This window comes from Manis pentadactyla, chromosome 5 (assembly GCF_030020395.1).
Source record: "Manis pentadactyla isolate mManPen7 chromosome 5, mManPen7.hap1, whole genome shotgun sequence".
Classification (NCBI taxonomy): Eukaryota; Metazoa; Chordata; class Mammalia; order Pholidota; family Manidae; genus Manis; species Manis pentadactyla.
The window spans coordinates 149028521-149052198 of NC_080023.1; the positions used below are offsets into that span (position 1 = coordinate 149028521).

Below are 23678 nucleotides of genomic sequence, written 5' to 3' on the forward strand. Positions count from 1 at the left end.
CAGGGGAAGCCTTCATAGGGGTCAGAGAAGGCACTGTCACCATCCCAAAGGCTGCCTGGCTGGACATCAGCCCCCACCATCTACCCCGGACTGGCACCCATGTTTGTGGTTGTCCTGGACTGTCTGACATGGTCTTCATTCTCCCTTCTGCTGCTGAAAGCCTCAGCCTGGAAGGGCCTGGCTCAGGGGTGGGTCTTGGTCCACCTCCATGGAGCTGGAGTCTCAGAGCCAGCACAGAAGGGTGAGCATCCATCCTGCCAGGGTCACTGGATTCCAAGGAGAACCCAGGCGAGCACCTGGGAAGGCAGGACAAAGGCGGTCACCATGAGCCGAGATGGTCCTGCTCGGGAAGACATTTCCCTGCACTTGGTTCCCAGAAAGGCCCCTTTGTCCAAATGCGCAGGCTGGGAGGGACCCGGGTGGCTGTGATGTCCCTGTCCCAGCCGGGAGCTGCCCGAGAAGTCAGAGCTGGCAGATGGGGAGGACTTGGGCCTCTCGTGGCCACATCTAGACAACAGCATGTCAGGAGGACCACCCCGCTCGCCCATGGGATGCCTCCATGTGAATTAGAGAAGACAAGGGCACCCACTCACTGGGAAGGAGACAGAGGGGCCTTCTAGATGCCTCTGCACCAGGAGACATGGTGACCCCCAGCCCAGAAGGCTGCTCACGGCTGCACACATCCATCACCCTCTCCTTCCCCTTGCAGACGTGGACGAATGTCAGCTGAAACCCAGGGTCTGCCGAAGCTACGGAATCTGCATCAACAGCCAGGGCAGCTACTCGTGCAAGTGCCGGCCTGACTTGGAGCTCAGTCCGGAGGACCCGAGGCTGTGCACAGGTAGAGGCCCCAGATGATGCTGTGAGGCTGCTCTGGAGCTGGGGAAGGGGCCAAGGCAGATGCGCCAGCCCCAGGAGGAGGGAGAAGATCCTCAGGGCCCCGCAACACCAAGGGTCTGCCAGGCCCTTCCCAGGGATTCATGTTCTAGGAAGGCCCCTCCACAGAGCAGGGAGGTGGGAGGTGGCAGGGCCCTTCCTGGTGAGCATCCCCAGACCTCGCCCCTTGCTCATCTGTCACGGGGAGCTAAGAGATGAGTCACTTACAGTTCCCAGAAAGGAACGTGCGCCAGAGCTTGAAAGAGAGCAGGCAAGAATCCCTGGAAAGGAAATAATACAACCCCCATGACTCAGTTTCCCCCATGGTTTCCCCACCTGTAAACCAGGGGCCCCAGTCCCTGCCATGCCCATCTAGCTGGGAGGCCACCCTAAGGTGCTTTGAGGTTGAAGCTGAAGGTCACCAGGTGGTAGTCTGTGCAATAACACGGGGTCCTTGCTGCTGGGCACTGAGGAGTGGGTGCAGTGAGTGGAGGGGAGGCTGACCCTCTGGCTTTGTCCTCAGATAAGAATGAATGTACCTCAGGGTGAAACCCATGCCACGACTGCACCCACTGTTTCAACATCGTTGGGAGCTATGAGTGCCGCTGCCGCCCTGGCTGGAAGCCAGTTCCTGGGTCCCCCCATGGCCCAAACACCATCATCTGCAAAGGTCTAGAGCTCAGATTCTGTACCCCCAGAGACCCACACTCAAAACATCTGACCACATATTCAACAGCACCCACATAAACCAAGCAGGATGAATGCTGGGGTGCCCTGGCATACCAGGCTGAGGCTAGCGGGAGAAGATCTAGGGGGTTCTGGAGAAGGACTTGGGGTACCAAGGGGGAAGCCCCTTGGGGACCCCAGGCAGCAGCTGTTACTAATTGTAGCAAAGGTATTTCAGTATTTCACAACCTGTGCGTCTGCACAGGGCTCGTGTGCTGCGTGGCAGTCTCGGCACACTTCCACAACTTTGGCGTCCATCACTCAGGGAGGTGGGGCCACCAGGTGGCATCACCTCCTGTTGGGGGGGGCACTGATAATGGGAAAAGGAGGTGGGCCCAGAGAGCAAAGAGATCTGACCCCCTTCCTTGTGTTCCCAGATGCGGACGAGTGCATCGCCAGGCAGCATAAGTGCCACAACTCCACCATCTGTGCCAACACTGTGGGCTCATACATGTGCCGCTGCCACCGAGGCTGGCAGCCCAAACCTGGATTCCAAACTAAGCAAACAGACACCACCTGTGAAGGTACCTGGCCTGGCCCCAGGCCTCACCCCCAACACACACGCAGACACCCTCCCACCTAACGAAGCTCCACTCTGTCTCTGCAGAGATGTCCTTCCCCGCCTGGACCATGCCCTCTGATATCAAGTGCGACATGCATGGCCCCAGCAGGGACTAGGAGTCAGGAGACCCCTCCATGCATCCTTCTCTGTACCCCCATTTCCCCCAAGTTCCCCACTCACCTTCATGGCACTCTGACCCCCTCCTCTCTGCTCTTCACAGAGTCTCTTACACCTCTTTGAAAGGATCCAGGATCTCAGCAGAAATTTCATTGTAGTCTCAGCCGAGGACACCATCCAGGTAAGGGTAGGAACTGGGGAAGGCAAGGAGGAAGCATCCCACTGAGGCCTGGGAAAGCTTTGGTCTAAGAGGAGACAGGCCCCAGCACAATGGCACCCTCTCTGAGGCCCGCCTCTCCCAGAGCATGTGGGAAGACTGGACATACATGTATTTTTACTCATTGCTAGACACCCACCAACACCTATGGATGACCTTTCATCTTGCTATTCCTGGACACTGGATTTGTGTCATCCTTGGCATTGATGAACAGTGTTGACCCTGCATGCTGGATTCCAGGGGCAAAGACCCAGGAACCCCAGCCAGTGCCACCTTTCTCCCCCACAGAGTCTCTAGGGTCTGCTCTCTGGGGCTGCGTGGGCAGGGTCTCCATACAGCCCCTCTGGCCCATGGCCCATGGCTCCATGTCCCTATACCCCCAGGGCCTCATACAAGGGGTGGATGAACTGTTGGCGACCCCGGGGGACTTAGAGGCCGTGCCGGACTCAGAGCAGCACTGTGTGGCCACTAACCTGCTTCTTGGGGAGAACGTCCTGAGAGGGCTGAGTGAGGCCCTGCCCAATGGGTTCAATTTGACCATCAATGCATCTGCAGGCACAGGGAAGTGCCCAGGTCTGCCCCCAGGCCCTGCTCTGCCAACATGTTCCCTCCTCATTCCTCCCCAGCCTCACTGGAGCCCAGTGACTGCCCTTGTGTCTTGAGGTTATTCTTGTAAAGAAAAGGTTAAAAAGAAATGAACAAAATGGTAAATCACATGTATTTTGATTTTAATATGAATTATCAGCATATGAAATAATTATAATAAAGGACATAAGATAAAATAGAAGAGCATTAAAAGAAAACAACTTATTAAATTTGGAAGAATGTAAATTTAATATTATTTTATATTTAAGTATGATTTGCTTTATTGAAATAAAATTCATGTAACATGACATTCACCATTCTAACCAAAGTGTAGAAATCAGTGGTATTTAGTACACTCACAGTGTAATCATTACCTTCATTTGTTTTCCTTTTTTTTAAAATTTTATTTTTAAATACACTTTTAAAAAAGTAAAACTGCTCACCTCTCTCCTGACTTCTCCACTCAAGCAACCACTGGTAATAATTTGACATGTATCCTGAAGTTTTCCATAGCTATACAGATAGATATAATTAATATATAAATATAAAATGCTCTTTTGATTCACACGCACACACAAGGGCTTGTGTACATATTTTTGGCTAGACATATCGTATTAGTTTCTAAGGCTGTTGTAACAAAGTACCTAAGTTGGATGGCTTAAAACAACAAATTCATTCTCTCACAGTTCTAGAGGCTAGAAGTCCAAAATCGAGGTGTCAATAGGACTGAATTCCTTCTTGGAGGCTCTAGGGAAGAATCCTTCTTTGCCTCTTCCAGCTTTGGGCTGTTGCCAGCAATCCTCGGCATTCCTCAGCTGCGGGAGCATGGCTCCGGGTTGTCTGTGTGTGTTCTCTCTTCTTACAAGACCGTTTAATTGGATTTAGAGCCTCCTCTACTTCAGTGTATGTCCTCATCTTAATTACATCTGCCAAAACCCTGTTCCCAAATATGGTCACATTCTGAGGTTCCAGGAGGACTTGAATATGGGGGGTACAGTATTCAACCCAGTATACACATTTTTCAGATTTTAAATTACTGCTTTCTATGAATATTCCATAAATTCCATAATATATGGAGTATTCCATAAGTTTCTAGGTTTCTGGGTGTTTATTCCTGCTATTATAAAAAATGCACCTGAGACCTTCCTGTACATGTATCTTTGTGTGTATGTGTGTATATATATATATATGTCAAAGGGTATGCACACTTTAAATTTTAGTGAGTACTACCAAATTGTCTTTATAAAGATACCAATGTATGCCTTCATCAACAGCGTATGTTGACCAACACTGGATATTATCATTGTTTTGCCAGGTAGAAAACTGAAGAATGGTATCTCACTATAAGCTGCATTTCTTTGGTTATTAGTAGAGTTGAATGTCTTTTGATCTTTTGATATGTTTTAAGGCCATTTAGATTTACTTTTCTGTGAAGTATGTGGTTCATATTCTTTGCCCATTTAAAACTTTTGCTCAAATAGTAGTACATTATCTATTAGAGATATTAATTCTGTGCTTTTTATATGCAATTATTAGTTGGATCTGTCCATTTTTTCTTTATGGCATCTTGATTTGTGTTTTGCTTAGGAAGCCTTTCTTGCTTCCAAAATTGTAAAAATCATCACATATTTTCTAATAATTCTTTTTAAAATTCTGTCTTATACATTTATATCTTTAATTCATCGAGAATTTATTTCAATGTGTACTGAAAAGTAGGGATCAAACTTTATTTTCTTCCAAATAGATGGCCACTTGCCCCAATATCATTTACTGAATCCTTTCTATACTCATTAAGATTGGCCTTTATCACAAATTAAATACATACACATATATCTTTACATATATACACACACATATATACATATACATACATATAGGATCTATTACCACATTCTTTATTCTGTTTCATTAAACTTTTCTTCCTTTATAAGAACAGATAGTTGATTCTCATTATTTGCTGTAGTTCTGTAAAGGCCCCGTGAACAGTGAATTGGTGAATACTGAGCCACTTCCCCTGGGGGAGATACAGAGTTAGGTTCCAGAGAGCCTCTGGCTATTTTCATCAACTGATCAATACATGACCTTCTCTAATGTATGTTGCTCTTCACTTGTTTTCATTACCTCAAAAGTAAACACTGCATCCACTGAGCAGTCACTCCCCATCCCCCTCCTCCAGCCCTGGCAACCACTAATCTTCCTCCCCTGTGTAACTCCTAGGACCCCATAGAATTGACCCTGGAGGTGCAGGAGCAAGGATACAGGAATGCCGCCTTGCGTCAGAATCGCGCAGAGATGCAGCTAAACTCGGATTTGTTGCATGAATCTGGTGACTCAGGTAATGGTGGAGACGGGGAGAAGGTCACTGAGGCTTTATGCTGGGACAAGATGCCCAAGGATGTGACAAATAGAGGATGAGAGCTTGAAAGACAGTGTGGAGTATAGTGTGGGGCCCTATTGGGACCCCAAGATATCAATATTGGCCTTGTCTGGTTGATCCTTCTGTGGTGGGCCTGGCCTCCATTCCAGGAATGGGCAAGTTGGTGGCTGGCGCTCCGCTGTCCTAGAGCAGGAGAAGCAGGCAGTTCTGAGTGAGACACACAAGGGTTTGCTGCTGGGGATCTCCCCCATCCTGCTCACAGATGTTATCTCTGCTTTTATGAGCAAAACTGACACCCAGAACCTCAGCTCCCCAGTCACCTTCATCTTCAAGCATGTGAGTCTTCGTGGGATGGAGCCGTGAGTGTGGAAGGATCCTGAGCCCTGGGCACAGCCTTCCTGACTTATTCTGTCTTGGTGTTCAGGGGGGGCTCCCCCAGAATGCATCATTTCCCCAGGACAACCCTTCCCATGCCAGCTCTGGGTCAGCATTTTTGAACACCATAACCACCAGCTCCCACCTGCACCTGCTCCTACAGGCACTGACCGCTGGGCCAAGGCAAAAGGTGTTCTGTGTGTTCTGGGAGCATGGTGAGGATGAATGTGGTCACTGGGCCATGACAGGCTGCAGGACGGTGGGCACCAGGGACACCAGCACCACCTGCCAGTGCGCCCACCTCAGCAGCTTTGCCGTCATCCTCATGGCCCACTACGATGTGCAGGTGAGAGCCCTGAGGGGCTGCATTCAGTGCATACTTCTCTGTAACAAGTTCCTACACGTGCAGCAGCTTTTAAAAAGCACAACTCATTATCTCCCATTTTCTGCAGGTCAGCAGTCTGGCATGGCATAGCTGGATGTCTGCTCAGGGTCTTACGAGGCTGAAATCATTTTGTCAGACAGGGTGACCATCTTGCCTGAGGCTTGGGGTCCACTAAGCTCCCTGGTTGTTGGCAGAATTCAGTTCCTTGCAGTTGTAGGACTACATCCCACTTTCTGCTGCCTGTCAGCAGGGGACCATGCTCAGCTCCTAGGGGGTACCTGTATTCCTTGTCACATGGCCCCCTCACAGGCCCCCTCACAAGGTGTCAGTGTTCCTATCTGGAGGCCAGCAGCAGAAACTCCATCACATCAAAACTTTCTCAAGCTTTGAATCTTTTTCTCCAGAAGAGCCCAGCTCTTTTAAGGGCTTGCCTGATTAGGTCAGACCCACCCAGGGTAAACTTGCACTCATAAAGTCAGTTGAGGTAGGGCCTCATTCCATCTGCAAAATCCCTTTACAGCAGCACCCAAACCTGGGAGATGGTGTGTGTACACCTTCAATCATGGCCACATTACAATTCTGCTCACCACAGTGCTCTGCAGGACAGGGGTGCTCAGGGACTGTAGATGGGAAGATGCGGTGATGGCAGAGGTCATAGAGGGCCAGTGACCCATTGAGTATGGGTGGGTCAGGAGCCATGTTTGCCTCCTCCCCTGACCAGGTGAACTGGTTGCTTCCTCTGGAGGATATACACCAAAGGCCCACTTTGGTGACCTCTAAAGGACAACTAGCCCTTGTGCATTTCAGGGCTTGGTCCGGAGCAAGGACTCTGCTACTCCTCAATTCTTGCAGGATCTGAACTGATCGGCTCAGAATCCTGTAAAATGCTGATATTCTCCATCTGGAGAAGCCTGCGTCACATTTTCCTGGCTCCTCCAGTCCTGGTTTTCCTGTACCTAAAAGTACAGATGAAATGGTGGAAGGGTAATTACCCCAGAGCAGGACAGTGTGACCGCGAGCTCTTTGCTGGGTCACAGGAGGAGGATCCCATGCTGACTGTGATCACCCACCTGGGGCTGAGCCTCTCTCTGCTGTGCCTCCTCCTGGAGGCCCTCACCTCCCTGCTGTGCAAAGCCATCCAGAACACCAGCACCTCCCTGCACCTGCATCTCTCCCTCTGCCTCTTCCTGGCCCACCTGCTCTTCCTCACAGCCACTGACCAGACTGAGACCAAGGTACTGCCTCTGTCTCCATGCTGCATTGGGTGCCTTAATACAGTGGGTCCTGGTGGAGTTCGGTGGAGTGAGTAGCCACTTTCACACTGAGCACACAACCTGCAGACCCACCCGCTCTGACAACTCCTTCATGCATATCAGAGTTCTCCCGATGGTAAGGTATAGGAGAAGCCCAGGGCACATACTCCACTCTGCCATCCCTCCTGGTGAACCCTTACTCCTCCCCCAGGTGCTGTGCGCCATCATCGCGGGGGCCTTACACTATCTCTAGCTGGCCTCCTTCACCTGGATGCTGCTGGCGGGTCTGCACCTCTTCCTCAGTGCACGCAACCTGATGGTGGTCAACTACTCCAGTATGAGCAGCTTCATGAAGTGGCCTGTGTTCCCTGTGGGCTATGGGGTCCCAGCTGTGATCATGGCCATTTCTGCAGCATCCAGGCTGCACCTTTATGGAACACCCACCCAGTAAATGCAAATCCCCACTGTCTTTATCTTCTCCAGCTTGATCATGACACCACTTGAACCAAAGTATTTTTTTTATTATGCTATAGCATAATATGGAGAGAGACAGTAAGTAATACCCACTAGGACATATTTCTGTTGGGAAATTATAGTAGTATTTATACAGAATGTCTTTAAAGCTCTGTCCTTGAAATAGCAGAGATGAAATCAAACTAAGTGCTTAGGACTTTAATTTTTGGAATCTAACCTACTTCTTTCCCTAAATCCTGTAGGATGTTTTAGTTTTGCATTTGGAAAAGTGGAGCTGATTTAAATCATCAAAATAATATATTGTACCATAGTTAAGATTTACAAAGGTGCTTACTTCGTGCTGTGCACTTTTCTAAACACTTTTATATATGTTAATACAATGCATCCTTACACCGATACTATGATTTAGATACCATCATTTGTTCCATCTTACAGATGAGTTAACTGAGGCACAAAGAGTTTAAGTAAATGCCCAAAGGTGCACCCCTAATAAGTGCCTGAGCTGGGACTCAAATCCAGGGAGACATGTTCCAAAGCTTGCTCTCTTCTATTTGCACCTTTTAATATAGGTTGAATTGTATTTAAATTTTATTGAAATATATTTCACATACCATAAAATTCACCTTTGAAAGTAGACAGATCAACATTTTTTAGAATAACCGGAATTACATAGCCATCAGCACAATCTGATTTTAGAAGGTTTTCAATTCCAAAAAGAAACCTTGTACACAGTAACATTCACTCCCCATTCCTGCTACGTATGCCTCCGTCCCAACTCCCGATGTCCACTCAGCAACTTCCTGTCTCTAATTATCTGTCTCTTCTGGATATTTGACATAAATGAAGTTTTATATGTGGCCTTCTGTGATTGGATTCTTTCACTTAGCATGATGTTTTCAAGGTTCGTTCATGGTGTAGCAGGTGTCATGACTTCATTTTTTGTTGGTGTTATTGTTACTAGTGGTGGTAGTGTTTTGTAAATAACATTCCATTATATGGATATACCATATTTTGTTTATCTATCATTTGATAGACAATTAGATTGTTTCCAAGACTTTTTGCTATTATGGATGATCCTGCTATAAACACATATGTATAAGTTTTTGCATGGACATGTTTTCATTTGTTTTGGTTATATATCTACAAGGAGAATTGCTGAGTCATATGGCAAATCTCTGTTTAGCATTTTGATAAACTGCCACCTGTTTTCCAAAGTGTCTGTTCCATTTTATATTTCAACCAGCAAGGTATGAGGGTTCCAATTTCTCTACATCTAACATTTGTCAATGTTTTTTTTGTTACAGCCATCCTAGTGAGTGTGAAGTGATATTTCATTGTAATTTAGATTTGCATTTCCATAATGACTAGTAATGCTGAGCATCTTTTCATGTGCTTATTGACTATTTGCATATCTTCTTCAGAGAAATGCCCATTCAAATCTCTTTATTTTATTTTTTTTGGAGAAATGCCTGTTCAGATCTTTTGCCCATTTTAAAATTGGGTTATTTGTCTTTTTATTGTTGAATTGTAGGTGTTCCTAATATATTCTAGGTACTAGTGTTTTATCAATATATGATTTACAAATATTTTCTACCAATCTGTGTCTTTTGATTTTCTTGGTAATATCCTTTAAAGCAGACAAGTTTTTAATTGTGATGAAGTCCACTTTATCTATTTTTTCTTCTGTTACTAGTGCTTAGGATATCATATTTAAGAAACTACTGCTTAGCCCAAGGACACAAAATCTTATTCTACTTTTTTTCTTCTGAAAGTTTTATAGGTCTAGTTATTACAATTATGTCTCTGATAGCTGTTGAGTTCATTTTTGTGTATGGTGTGAGGTAAGGGGTTTAACTTCATTCTTTTGTATTTGGATACCCAGTTTTCCCAGCACGATTTGTTGAAAACAGTTTTCTCTTCCATTGAATTGTCTTAGCATTCTTGTAGAAAATCAGTTGACCATAGATGTATGAGTTTATTTCTGGACTCTCAGTTCTATTCCATTAATATGTCTGTCCTTATGCCAGTAACACATTATTTTGATTACTGTATTGTAGTCAGTTTGGAAATGGTGAAGTATGAACCCTCCAATTTGGTTCTTAATTTTCAAGATTGTTTGATGATTTTAAGAACAGCTTGTTTATTTCTGCACCAAAAAACAAACAAACAAAAGAATGCAAAACAAAACAAAAACTTGAAGTAGAATTTTGATAGGAATTACATTAACTCTGTGGATCTGAGGAGTACTGCCAACTTAACAATGATCCATTAATGTTTATCTTTCAATTTATTTAGGTCTTTGATTTTTTCAACAGTGTTTCATAATTTTCAGTGTGCAAGTTCTTGCACTCCTTCTGTTAAATTTATTCTTTCATATTTTATTGTTTTTGCTGGTATTGTATAAGACCATGTTTACTTCCTTCATAATTGTATCTTCAGAGCCAGCCTCAGAGCCTGTCACAGAATAGACACTCAATATTTGTTGATGAATGAATGGATGAATGAATTTATGTAATTGTTCCATATTCCTTAGGAGCAATGCTTTTTTTCCCCCCTCACTTTTACTCAGCTGCTGGCTCTGCTCAGACAAGACATTTATATGGAGCTTCCTTGGACCAGTTTGTGCCATCTTCTCTGTGAGTGATGACATCAGGGCATCCTGAATGCTTCGCTGAGGGTCATTAGAAGAGCAAATGACAGAAGCAGCAATATCCTTGGGTTGTCACAGGTTCTGTTTGGTTTTCTAAGACTGCTCCTAAAACTAAAAACTCTTAACACTGTTATGAAATATGAAAAGCACTTAAGTGTGGAATTGATGTTGGACAGGCTAGGAAACAGAAACCAGACTGAAATTTTAATCAGTAAACCTTCTGTGGTTTCCTGAAGGTCAATTTAGCTTTCTTTCTGATGGCCCTCTGGATTTTGAAAAGAAAACTCTCTACCCTCACCAGTGACGTGTCCACCATCCAGAACATGCGGTAAAATGGGGAAGAGGGTGATGATGGGTGGTCTCCAAAACAAAGCCAGGTGCTGCAGCAGCCTGCAATGTCCCCTCAGGTTGTCTGGTAGAACCGAGTGCACAGATGCAGCTCCCCTTCCCTGGCAGCCAGCTCAGGTTCAGTGGCGTGCTGCTGACATTTGGGCCAAAATGCCTGTCCATCTCTACTCCCACCTTCTCACTCCTGTGGCAAGAGGAAGAGTTGACATTGGTTAATAAACATTCTGTGGACTTTTGTCAGCAGTGCTATGACAAAACTGCAAAGAGCATTTTATGTTCCCATGAAGCACTCAGAGAAATCTGTCACAGCTCCTACAACCCAGCCTGCACTTTCTAGCCCACCCGTATTTCACCTTCCCACTCCTCTTCCATTTTTTCTCTCTAGAAAAAATCCTAGTCAACATCAAATCTTTTATTTTATTTTTTAAATTGAAGTATCACCGATACACAATCTTATATTGGTTTCAAGTGTACAACACCATGTTCAACAGTTACCCATATTATTTCTTAAATGCTCACCTCCTCTAGTGCAGTTACTATCTGTCAACATGGGAAGATGTTACGGAATTACTGACTATATTCTCCACACTGTACGACTAGAAGGCCTGAGGGGTCCTTGTGCAAATTTAATGCTCTTTTGTGTTCCTGTCATTATCCTTTCCAAATAAGAATACAAATCTTACCTTTGTTATTTTTAATGTCCAGAACCTGGCACAGAGCCTGGTGTACACTACCCCCTCATAACACTGATTAAATGAAATTAGGCATCTCTGCAGAGCATCATTAAAATTTTGAAACTTACATTATGAAGTATCACTCTCCTCCTCATTCAAAATCAAAGTGCTGTCCTGAACCCGAGTCCCATTTCTATTGTGGACAATATTCTAGTGTCAGTAAAGATTAAAGCTGATTACAATTCAGTCCAAGAACTCATCACCACCAGGAGAGGCAGGATCATCCTTGGAGTGGAGATGAGAATAGCCTTGACTGTGCTGCTCTGGGGGCATCACGAACCTTGTTTCTCCTCCTACCCAGGATGCTGACATTTAAAGCCACAGCTCAGCTCTTCATCTTGGGATGCACATGGTGTCTGGGCCTCCGGCAGGTGGGTGCAGCTGCCCACGTCATGGCCTACCTCTTCACCATCACCAACAGCCTGCAGGGCGCCTTCGTCTTCCTGGCGTACTGTCTTCTCCACCAGCAGGTACCACTGTCCAACTCCCACTCAAGGCTCTTCCCATCCTCACCCCTCTCAGTGAGCTGATCCAGAACATATCAAAAGCTTCAGGAAAACCAAAGCTGAGTCTGAGATGTACATGCTCTCCAGCAGGGCCGTATCTGATGCCTCCAAACCCAGCATGGTAAGATCATGCATGGCTCCCAGAGCACTTCAGTAACTGATCTGCTAAGCAGCTCGTGCCATCACACTGGACAGCCTGGGTATGCAGCAGATGGTGCCCTAGGCTGGCTCTCACTTGGTTCATACCTTGACTCATTAACAGCCGTGGTCTCCGTTTCAAATTTGTTTGAAAAATATACTTTGCTCCTCTTTAGCCAACTGTGTTCATCCTGACTCTCACATATCAACATTCTCATTGGACCTGTTATGTGCCAGGCATGGTCAACTAAGCAAGACTCAGTGATCTGAGGCAGTGATGCACGTCCTACTTGGAGCCACATCGTCCATCCCTTCTCTACACATCCACCTCTGTCTCAGAGTCACTGAGCACCCCTCAGAAAGGCAGACATGGAGGAAAATGATGTACATACTTATGAATTACACAGAAATAAGGGTTAGGTGGCATTTTAGACCTTCTTAACAAGACTACCTGGTATTTTCAGCACCCTCTACCCACTGCAAACCCAGGAAGGAGGCAGTAATGGCACAGGATAACTCACGGCAATGACTGCCAAGAGTCTGCACTGGTTTAGACTTTAAAAAGTTCTTTACCTGTGTTTTCTCACCTCTCCCATTACATCACTGGAGTTTTCCTTTCCATTTAAAGTGGCCTCTTAGCTGCCAGGAAGTCCTGCATTTACCTCATTACCTCGTTCAGCAGACCTCCGTAAGCACTAGTTGCGCCACTCACTGAAGCTTCTATCTCCTTCCCCGTTCTCAGCAGGGGTTCTCACCACCTATTTCACAGAGAAAACCAAAGCACCATGGTGATACTTTGTGAACTCCCAGCCATCCACGTTGTGACCAAACGTCAGCATGCGTCCTCGCTGCACGCCTGCACCACTGACACACATTCCTGTCTCCTCTCTGGGGGCAGGGCTTCCGTCTGCACTTTGGGTCCCATAATTCATGCCATATTAATTATCCTTAAATTATTGTTCACACACTCTTTGTCTGTCTCTTTCCCTCCCTCATTCCTTCCATCCTCACCATCTCAGCAGTATTTTTCCCATAATCATGGAACTATCTTTGGTTCTCTTCTACCTTAAAAACATGTACTATTGACCCCCTTCCAGTGACCAGCCAAGAGCTGACTTTTCTCTCTGTCTCCATTTCCTTGCCTTGAACTCACCCCGTCACCCCAGGCACACACGGCTTCTCTAAATGCCCCTTCCACCCAAAACAGATCTCTCAGACCTACAGATCTGTGTGTCCCTAAGAGTCCTCCCAGAAGCCTCATCACTCCCTTCTCAGGAAGCACGATCCTTATCCCTTCTAGAGTCTACTTTTATCCCCCGCCATGGGTTTCCTGCATTCTCTCTCGCTTTTCCCTTTGCCTTCTTTATAGCTCTAACCAATGGACCAGTTATAGAACAACTTCAATTCTCTTTAAGTTCTTTTCTCCTAGATAGTAGCATCCATTCCTTAGATTCAGTCACCATCTAAATGCAAATGATGGCCACATATGTTCCTCTAGCTCTGTCCTCTCCTCTAAGAGCTGGGGGAGTCTCTTCAGGTACTTATCCATCATCTTTGGTATTTCAAAGACACCTTCAACTCAGTCCTCCAGTGTAAGATGTGTAAAATCTTTACCCTAATCCAATTCTTTCCAATAGCATCTTTCTCTGTCTGAATGGCTCTATGTCTATCCTGTGGCACACTTTTGGAACCTGAAAGACTCTCAACCACTAGCTTATTTCCCACCCCAGCCTATCCATGATACAGTCCTATTGTTAAGAGCAGTAGGTATAGCAAGCTCCATCTCCATCCCTTCTTCTTTAGCCAAGCCACCATCCTCACTTGCCTGGACAACTGCAATATCTTAAGATTTTAAGTAGAAAAATTGCCCCTTTCTACTCTTGTCACCTCCCAATGCACCCTTTACACAGAAGCCAGAGGGGTGTTTTCAAGGCACATTTAAAATCATGTCATTCTTTTGTTAAGCCCATTACAATGTGGGGTCAAATCAAAATCCATAAATCAGTGAGAATTTGCTTTGGTTTTCTCCTGCTTACCTCCAGCTTTACCTACCACATACTCACTGTTACTCCAGCCACATCAGATTTCTTTCCATTTTAATTTTCACTGTGCGTCTTTGGAACAAAAACTTTGCATGTATTCCCTTTCCTTGAAACATTCTTTTGTCCTGACTCAGAACTATACAGTCCTTCAGATGTCAGCTCATACATCAGCTCCTCCAGGAAGCCTTCTCGTATTGGGTCAGACGCTCTGGTTCTTCACTCTGAGAGCTCCCGTATCTTTCCCGCAGAGCACTCATCGGAGTAATTTTACTCTTGGTTTTCACTATTTGATTAAAGTCTGTCTTTTCTCTAGATTGCAGCTCCAGCAGGCAGCACACTGTTTTTCTCCCCTATTGTATCCCCAACACATCACACAGTGCCAGGCACATGGAAATACTCAATACATAAATACTGCTTCATTGATTAAATTAATGAAGGAACAAACTTCAGAGCCGGAAAGGGCAGGAACTGTCATGCTCACCAGTCTGTCTCCAGTGTCTAACACTCACTAAGAGCTCAAATGATTGGAGGAATGAATGAACTGCCTGACTATGCTGGGTGTAAAATATTAGAATAAGCTATGATTAGTTTATGATGCCTCTTTCTTTTGGGAATTTCAAGATAATTCTCTGCCCCAGGTATTGCTTTATTATTAAGCATCATATCTACATATTAACACCCAGGTATTTCCTTACGATCAGGAGCCTGTGTATGTCTCCCTCCCTCCCCTCCCTCCCTCCCTCCCTTCCTTCTCAGCTTCTGTTATTATGTCTCCTTCCCCATCTTGATTCACCTGCCTCCTTCTTTCCCTTACCAAGACCCTAGTTATTACATTGGCTCACTTAGGTAATGTAGGATAATTTTCCCATCTCAAAATCCTTCACTTAATTATATTTGCAAAATCCATTTTTTCCTTGTAAGTAATATATTCAGTTTCCAGAGATTAGGATGTGGACATTGTTGGGGGATCATTATTCTGTCTACCACACCTATTGTACAGCCATGAAAATCTGCCTCATATTAAACATATTTGCATCACACATATTCACCATCCCACTCCCCCTGCAGAGATTATACACACAGTGAGGAAGAGAAACATGTACTTTCTGTGAGAGAAATAGAATAATGGCATCAGAGAGCCAATGCAGTCTTCTAAAATTCATTAATTCAAGTAGTGTGATCAACTATTTCTACTAACTATGGGCAAAGGGTCAGGCAAATCCATCACTTTACGTCAGTTTATTTTCTACTGTCTCCAAAATGTTTGGTGTCTCGGGTGCTTAAAGATGCAGAAGTGTCTCTCTTTGTGGCATGTCTTCCATGGCTTTTGCGCTCTTGTTCTAGAAAAACAAAATATTTTCTCTTCTGTTCAGTTCTGAATAATTTCCAGAAGAGCAATATTTATAAACTTCTTGAATGGAGATAAGCATGTGAAGTTACCCATCTCAAACACCAGAAATTACACTGAGTTTCTTATGGACCTTGGAATAAATAACTCATATTGGGGATGGAAAGGATAGGGGAAAAAAGAATTCAGTACTCCTTCCTTTCCATCCTAGGTGATTAACAATAGATCACATTGCTGACCTTTCCTTAATTTCCCACCTGCCCTCTTTTATGGCTCCATGCCTAAAGCAACATTTCACAAACCCTGAAGCAGAGGGATCAGGATACAATTTTGAAACAGATCATTTTTTTGTACATTTAATTGCTCTTATTTTCTGTAATTTAGGGATTAGAAAATGTAGGAAAATGAGTTTTGTTTTCATTTTACATATGCATGTTAATATGGCTCTATATCCCCGCTCCTTTTACTTTTTTATTTTTATTTTGTATTGAAGTATAGTTGATATACAATCATATTGGTTCCAAGCATACAACACAGTGGTTCAACCGTTACACACATGATTAAATCCTCACCACAACTACTGCAGTTACTGTCTGTCAGCACAGGAAGATGTCACGGAATCCTGGGCTGTGTTCCCCCTGCTGTGCTACCACCCTGTGCCCAACTCATATTATGACGGAGAACCTTTATGTCTTTTTATCACTCTCACATTTCCCACAGCCACGGTCACCCCAACCCCTCCCCCATGCTAACCACCTGCCACTTCTCCTTGTCTATGAGTCTACTGTTATTTCGTTCATTCTGTTTTGGTTTGTTTTTAGATTCTACAAATAAGTGAAATCATATGATTTTTCTTTTTCTTTGCCTGCCTTGTTTCACTTAGCATAATACACTCTGGGTCCATCCATGTTGTAAATGGCAGGATTTCTTTTTTGTGGCTGAATAAGATTCCACTGTGTTATGTGTACCCACATCTTCTGTATCCACTTATCTACTGATGGACACTTTGGTTGCTTCCATATCTTGGCTATTATAAAGAGTAAGGCATTCATTGCTTTGCGTGCAGTACATCTTTGGGTGCATACATATGTCTTTTCAAATCAGGGATTTTGTTTTCTTTGGGTAAATTTCTAGAAATGAAATCACTGGATCATAGTCATATGGTATTTCTAGTCTTAGTTTTTTGAGGAAACTCCATACTGCTTCCCACAGTGTCTGCCCCAATTTATATTCCCACCAACAGAGTCGGAGGGTTCCCTTTTCTCTCTACATCCTCAAATAACTTGTTAGTTCTGTCTTTTGGGTGGTGGCCATTGTAACTGGTGTGAAGTGATATCTCGTTGTGGTTTTGATTTGCATTTCCTTGATGATTAGCAGTGTGGAGCATCTTTTCTTGTGCCTTTTGGCCATCTGTATTTCTTCCTTGAAGAAATGTCTATTCAGGTCCCCCACCCGTTTTTTAATTGGGTTATTTTCTTTTGGGGTGTTGAGTCATGTGAGTTCCTTATATATGTTTTATATTAACCCCTTATCAGATAAATCATTTACAAATACATTCTTCCATACTCTAGGTTGCCTTTTGTTCGTTGATGTTGTCCTGCTGTACAGAGATTTTCAGTTTCATATAGTGCTGCTTGCTCATTTTTTACTTTGTTTCCCTTGCCCGAGGAGATGTGTCCAGAAACAAATTGCTTTTATTTATATTCAAGAGATTTTTGCCTGTGTTTTCTTCTAAGAGTTTTATGGTTTCATAACATCTTCATATATGGTTTCACATGATTCCATCTTACGTTAAGGTCTTTAATCCATTTTGACTTTACTTTTGTGTATGGAGTTAGACAGTAATACATTCTCTTGCATGTAGCTTGCCACTTTTCCCAGCACCAGTTATTGAAGAAACTATCTTACCCATTGTATATTCATGGCTCCTTTATCACATATGAATTGACCATAGGTGTGTGGGTTTGTCCCTGGGCTCTCGGTTCTGTTCCATTGATCTATGGGTCTTTTCTTGTGCCAGTACCATCCTGTTTTGATTACCATGACTTTGTAGTAGAGCTTGAAGTCAGGGAGCTTAACACCCCCAGCTTTGTTCTGCTTTCTCAGGACTGCTTTGGCTATTTGGGATCTTTTGTGGTTCCATATGAATTCCAGGATTATTTGTTCTAGTTCATTGAAAAAAGTTCAATCCCTATTTTGATAGGGATTGCATTGAATATGTAAATTGCTGTGGGCAGGATGGCCATTCTGACAATATTAATTCTTCTTATGCATGAGCATGGGATAGATTTCTATTTATTGGTGCCTAATTTCCCTCATGAGTCTCTTATAGTTTTCAGAGTACAGGTCTTTTACCTCTTTAGTTAAGTTTATTCCTAGGTATTTTATTCTTTTTGATGCAATTGTAAATGAAATTGTCTTCCTGATTTCTCTTTCTGCTAGTCTGTTGTTAGTATATAGGAATGTAACAGATTTCTGTGTATTAATTTTGTATCCTGTGATATTGCTGAATCCAGTTATTAGTTCTAATATTTTTTGTAGAGTCTTTAGGGTTTTCTATATATAACATTATGTCACCTGCAAATAGTGATAGTTTAACTTCTTTCTTACCAATCTGGATGCTTTTTATCTCTTTATCTTGTCTGATAGCTGTGGCTAGGATCTCTAGTACTCTGTTGATTAAAAGTAGTGAGAGTGGGCATCCTTATCTTATTCCTCACCTTAGAGGAAAAGCTTTCAGCTTTTTGCTATTAGTATGATGTTGGCTATGGCTTTGTCATATATGGCTTTTACTGTGTTGAGGTATGTACCCTCTGTACCCATTTAGTGGATAATTTTTATTATGAATGAATGTTCAGTTTTGTCAAATGCTTTTTCAGCATCTATTTAGATGATCATGTGGTTTTTATCCTTCTTTTTGTTTATGTGTTATATAACATTGATTGATTTTATGAATATTGTACCATCCTTGCATCCCTGCAATAAATCCCACTTGGTCATGATGGATGATGGATGATGCTTTGGATTTATTTTTTATTTCAGTTTACTAATCTTTTGCTGAGGATTTTTGTGTCTATGTTCATGAGGGATATTCATCTAAAATTTTATTTCTTGTAGTGTCTTTGGCTTTTTGGTAGACATTGGCCTCATAAAATGAGTTTGGAAACATTCCTTCCTCTTCTTCTTTTTGGAAGAATACTTTAATAAGAAGGATGGGTATTAGCTCTTCTTTAAATGCTTGGTACAATTCAGCTGTGAAGCCACCTGGTCCTGGAATATTGTTTGTTAGGAGTTTTTTGAGTACCAATTCAATTTCATTACTGGTAATTGTCCTGTTGAGATTTTGTTTCTTCCAGGGTCAATCTTGGAAGGTTGTACTTTTCTAGGAATTTGTCCATTTTTTCTGGGATGCCCAATTTACTCGCATATAATTTTTCATAGAATTTTCTAATAATGCATTGTAGTTCTGTGGTGTCAGTTTTGACTATTCCTTTTTAGTTTCTGATTTTGTTTGTGTATTCTCTCTTTTTTTTCTTGATAAGTCTGGCTAGGGGGTTATCTATTTTGTTTATCTTCTGAAAGAACCAGCTTGTGGTATCATTGTTTTTTCTATTGTTTTATTCTCTATTTTATTTATTCCTGCTCTGATCTTTATTATGTTCCTCTTTCTATTAACTTTTGGTTTCACTTGTTCTTTTTTTCTAGTTTAATTGTGAGTTTAGACTGTTTATTTGGGATTGTTCTTGTTTCTAGAGGTAGGCCTATATATTATATATAGTATTGCTATATACTTCCCTCTTAGAACCACTTTTGGGGTGTCCCGCAAATTTTGAACCGTTGTATTTTTGTTTTTGTTTGTCTCCATGTATTGCTTGATTTCTACTTTGATTTGTTCATTGATCCAATGATTATTTAGAAACATGTTGTTTAACCTTCATGTGTTTGTGGGTCTTTTTGTTTTCTTTGTGTAATTTAGTTCTAGTTTCATACTTTGTGGTCTGGGAAGTTGCTTGATACAATTTCAATCCTTTTGAATTTATTGAGGGTCTTTCTGTGGGCTAGTATGTGGTCTATTCTGGAAAATGTTCCATGTGCACTTGAGAAAAACGTGTATCTTGCTGCTCTTGGGTTGGAATGTTCTGCAGATATCTGCTAAGTCCATGTGATCTGAAGTGTTGTTCAGTGCTTCTATTTTGTTATTTATTTTCTGTCTCATTGATCTATTGGTGTAAGTGGCATGTTAAAGTCCTTTAATATGAGTAAGTTGCAGTCCGTTTCCTCCTTTAGTTCTGTTAGTACTTGTCTTATATATTTAGGTGCTGCTATATTGGGTGCATAGATTTTTATAATTGTTATATCCTCTGGGGCATGGGGCTTCTGAGAAACACCAGCATCTAGCAAAATGCAATCTGATATATCCTTTCAGTCCTACCCTGACAAATCAGTCTGGGAGGAAAATTTGTTATTAAAGACTTCTTAAATGGCTTATAAATTTTTTTAGAAGAGACTTTAAGTCATCTTTCTATATTCTTATAATTTCTTATCTATATTCTTATCATTCAAATGATATATATGTCATTTCTGAAATATTATCCTTCCTGGGTAATTAAAAAGATCATTTGAACTGTATCCTCTCATCCTATGGAAAATCTGAGCTATTATTCTTTTAGCCATTAAGAGAAGATAACAAAGGATTTGTTTTGTGTGTTTCAAGAAATTCATCATGTCAGCAATGTGAAAGAAGTCATGGTGGACATGCTTGACATGCAATTCCTGCAAAATCTTGAATTTTTCTGTGCTCTACAGTGTGTTCAGAGAGCTCTCAACATATAAAGGGGCAACTGTGGCCCAGTTTCTCAGTCACATTGCGTTAAGTCCCTTTCTGAAGCTTCTCCTTCTTACAAGGACTCTTTTAGATGCTGAAAGTCTATGAGCAGAAAACCAGCCTTAGGGGATTTTCATACCAACAACATTCAAAAGAATGGGAAGAGTCACATCATAATCTGGATTTCTTAATTTCTTTGTTCTGTTTTCTGTGGTCTCAACTGTCTACTCGTTAAAAATTGACTACTCACCATGTCCAAGGCAGAGATCAAGAGAGAATTAGGTACTGGCTTCATGGAACTTTCAGAGGAAAGTAGTGATTTTTGCAGTTAGAATTGACTCAGAGACTGCAAGCTTCCTCCAAACCAAATCTCTTTAGCAAGGCAATTGAAATATATGCCATTTCACAGACATGATCGAGATGCAGGTAGTTTGAAAACTCATATCATAGTATGTATATTTTAGGTTTTATGGGCCAGGGTATTAGTTCATCCAGAGAAATAGAACAAATAAGACACTGTAACTCTCGGAGCCAGTGGGCGGGGGGCATATTTCTCCCGGCCAGGGGCAAATTACCTTTGAAACCAAAATCAGTCCAATGGAGAAATAAAGTGGGAGAAACCCATTCAAAGCTTACAAGCAGTCACCCACTTCTGCTTGCCTGTGTCTCTCACTACCTGCCTGCAAAAAAGGGGACCCCAGCAAACTTCTCTGGTCCAGTTATACCCTTGCTCCCCCCATCCTGTAATCACCTATTGATATAGAGACGGACTGCTTCTCTCCACCCCTTGGAAACACCTATTAATATGGAGATGCACTAAGGCTGGGTGAGAGATTCTGGAAATATTGCAATTTTACCCAAAGATAAACACACACACACACACAGACTCACGAAAAGATTTACCATGAGATATTGACTCACCTGATAATGGAGGCTGAGAAGTCCCACAGCTTGCTATTCATAAGCTGGAAACTAAAGAAAACCAGGGCTATAATTTGAGGGCCTGAGAGCCAGAGGACTAATGGTATAGATTTCAGTCTGGGTCTGAAGACCTGAGAACCAGGAGCACCAAGGGCAGGAGATCGATGTCCCAGCTCAGTGAGGCTGTGAATTCAACCTTCCTCCACTTTTGAATTCTATTCAGGCCCTCAGTGGATTGAATTGTGCCCAGCCACACTGGGGAAGGTCCTCTGCTTTAAGAAGTCCACCAATTCAAATGGTAACCTCTTCTGGAAACACCCTCACAGATACACCCAGAAATCATGTTTAATCAGCTATCTGGACATCCTGTGACCCAGTCAAGTTTACATAAAATTAACCATCACAGCCAGATATCTGTAACAACAACTCAATTCTGCCACTGTAGCATGAAAACTCTTACGGACACACATAAATGAATGATCATGACTGTGTTTTAATGAAACTTTATTTATAGACATTGAATTTGAGTTTCATGTAATGATGACATGGCACAAAATATCATACCTTTTTTTGTCCCACCCATTTAAAAATGAAAACTATTCTTAGGTTCTGGGCTGCACAAAAAAGGGTGGCAAGCCAGATGTGTACCCTGTATTAGGTGAGCAGATAGACATGAGCAGATGAAAAGAGAACTCAGGGATTAATCAGATTAAGCCAGAGGGTAGACAGACTCATGCCCTTTGCCATGTCAGTTCAGTCCACATGCACCGCATCTGGGCTGACCTGAAGACCTGCTCCAGCTAATGCAGGTGAGATAGTGCAGAGACAAGGGACAAGCATATGATTAATTTTCCTAAAAAATGCTGAGATTAGCATAATAAGAAAAGGAGAGACTTCTCTTAAGGCTAAGGTTCCACTTTTGAAAGAGAATTGGGAAGTTAGATTCCGCCAATGACTTATCTAAAGGCAAGCAGTCTTAAGTGACGTGTTCCCAGTGCTTGGGAGTAGCCACTGCCTCGGAGAGGAACAAAAGGCTCTCCGACAGAGTCACCTGGAGGTCTGGCTGCAGACTGTGATCTGTTTCTCATCAGAGAGAATCCTGAGATTAGACTTCCTGGCAGTCCTACCCCGATCCATCACCCACTCCTGAAAGCTGTAAACACAGAATCCCAGCCTTTGGGTGTCCCTCCTCCTCTCTGAGGTTGCCTGCACTCCCTTCTCTTGGCCTGTGTATTTTCAAGAGACTTTTTACTGCTCAACTTATCACTTTGTCTCTGTCTCTCCTCGTGGGTCTTTGTCACTGTGCTGTTCTATCCTGTTTTCCAGGCTGTAAGCATAAGTCTTCACTCTCTCTTTCCTACTGCAGATAGGCAAGTAAACCTGCCTTTATCTGCCTTGACTCTAGCCCATTCTTCCCTTCGAGTATATTCAAATGAAGCTTTCATTCTGCTTCATGACTGTGTCTCTGCCCTTCAGTTCATTGTTGTGGTGGGGACAGGAACTGAGGGGACCAGACTCATCACCCCAGCACATGGGCTGTAGTCTGCTGATCTCTGTCCTAGGACATTCAGGGGACTTCTTCATCCTACCCCAATTTATTCATTCACCCTTCAAATATTTAATGGGTGCTTACTCTTTTGAAAGGCATGGTGCTAAACTGAAAGAAACTAAAATGAACCAGGTAGACATGATCCACATGTCCAGAAATTTTGAGGATTGGTGTATTAGCTCAGGCTGCCATAATAAAATACCATAGTTTGGGTGGCTTAAAGAAGAGAAACTGGTTTTCTCACAGTTCTAGAGGCTGGGGAGGCCAAGGTCAAGGTGTGACAGGGTTTGGTTTCTGGTGAGAGCTGTCTTCCCATCTTGCAGATGGACAGCTTCTCACTCTGTGCTCACATGGCCTTTTCTCTCCTTTGGAGTGTGGAGAGAAAAAGCAAACTCTCTTGTGTCTCCTCTTAAGACATTAATCTCATCTCAAGGGCCCCACCCTTATCTGATTATCTTCTGAAGGTGTCCTCACCAAATACCATCTGGGGGTGGGGTAGGGGGGAGGTGTGGTCATCACATTTAGGGCTTCAGTGTATGAATTGGTGGGGGGCAAAAATAATCAGCCCACAATAATCTGCAAGGTGGAAAACTAGGAGAAAGAGGAAATGTAGTAGATACTGTGGCCTGGGGGACACACAACTCCCGTGCAGACCCAGCGAAGGTGGAAT

At 43.1% G+C, this 23678-nt stretch overlaps 1 pseudogene; it reads left to right on the forward strand.

Moving 5' to 3' along the window:
• LOC130683987 (adhesion G protein-coupled receptor E2-like) overlaps nucleotides 1-23678 on the forward strand; it is a 31993-nt pseudogene that overhangs the window by 1420 nt on the left and 6895 nt on the right.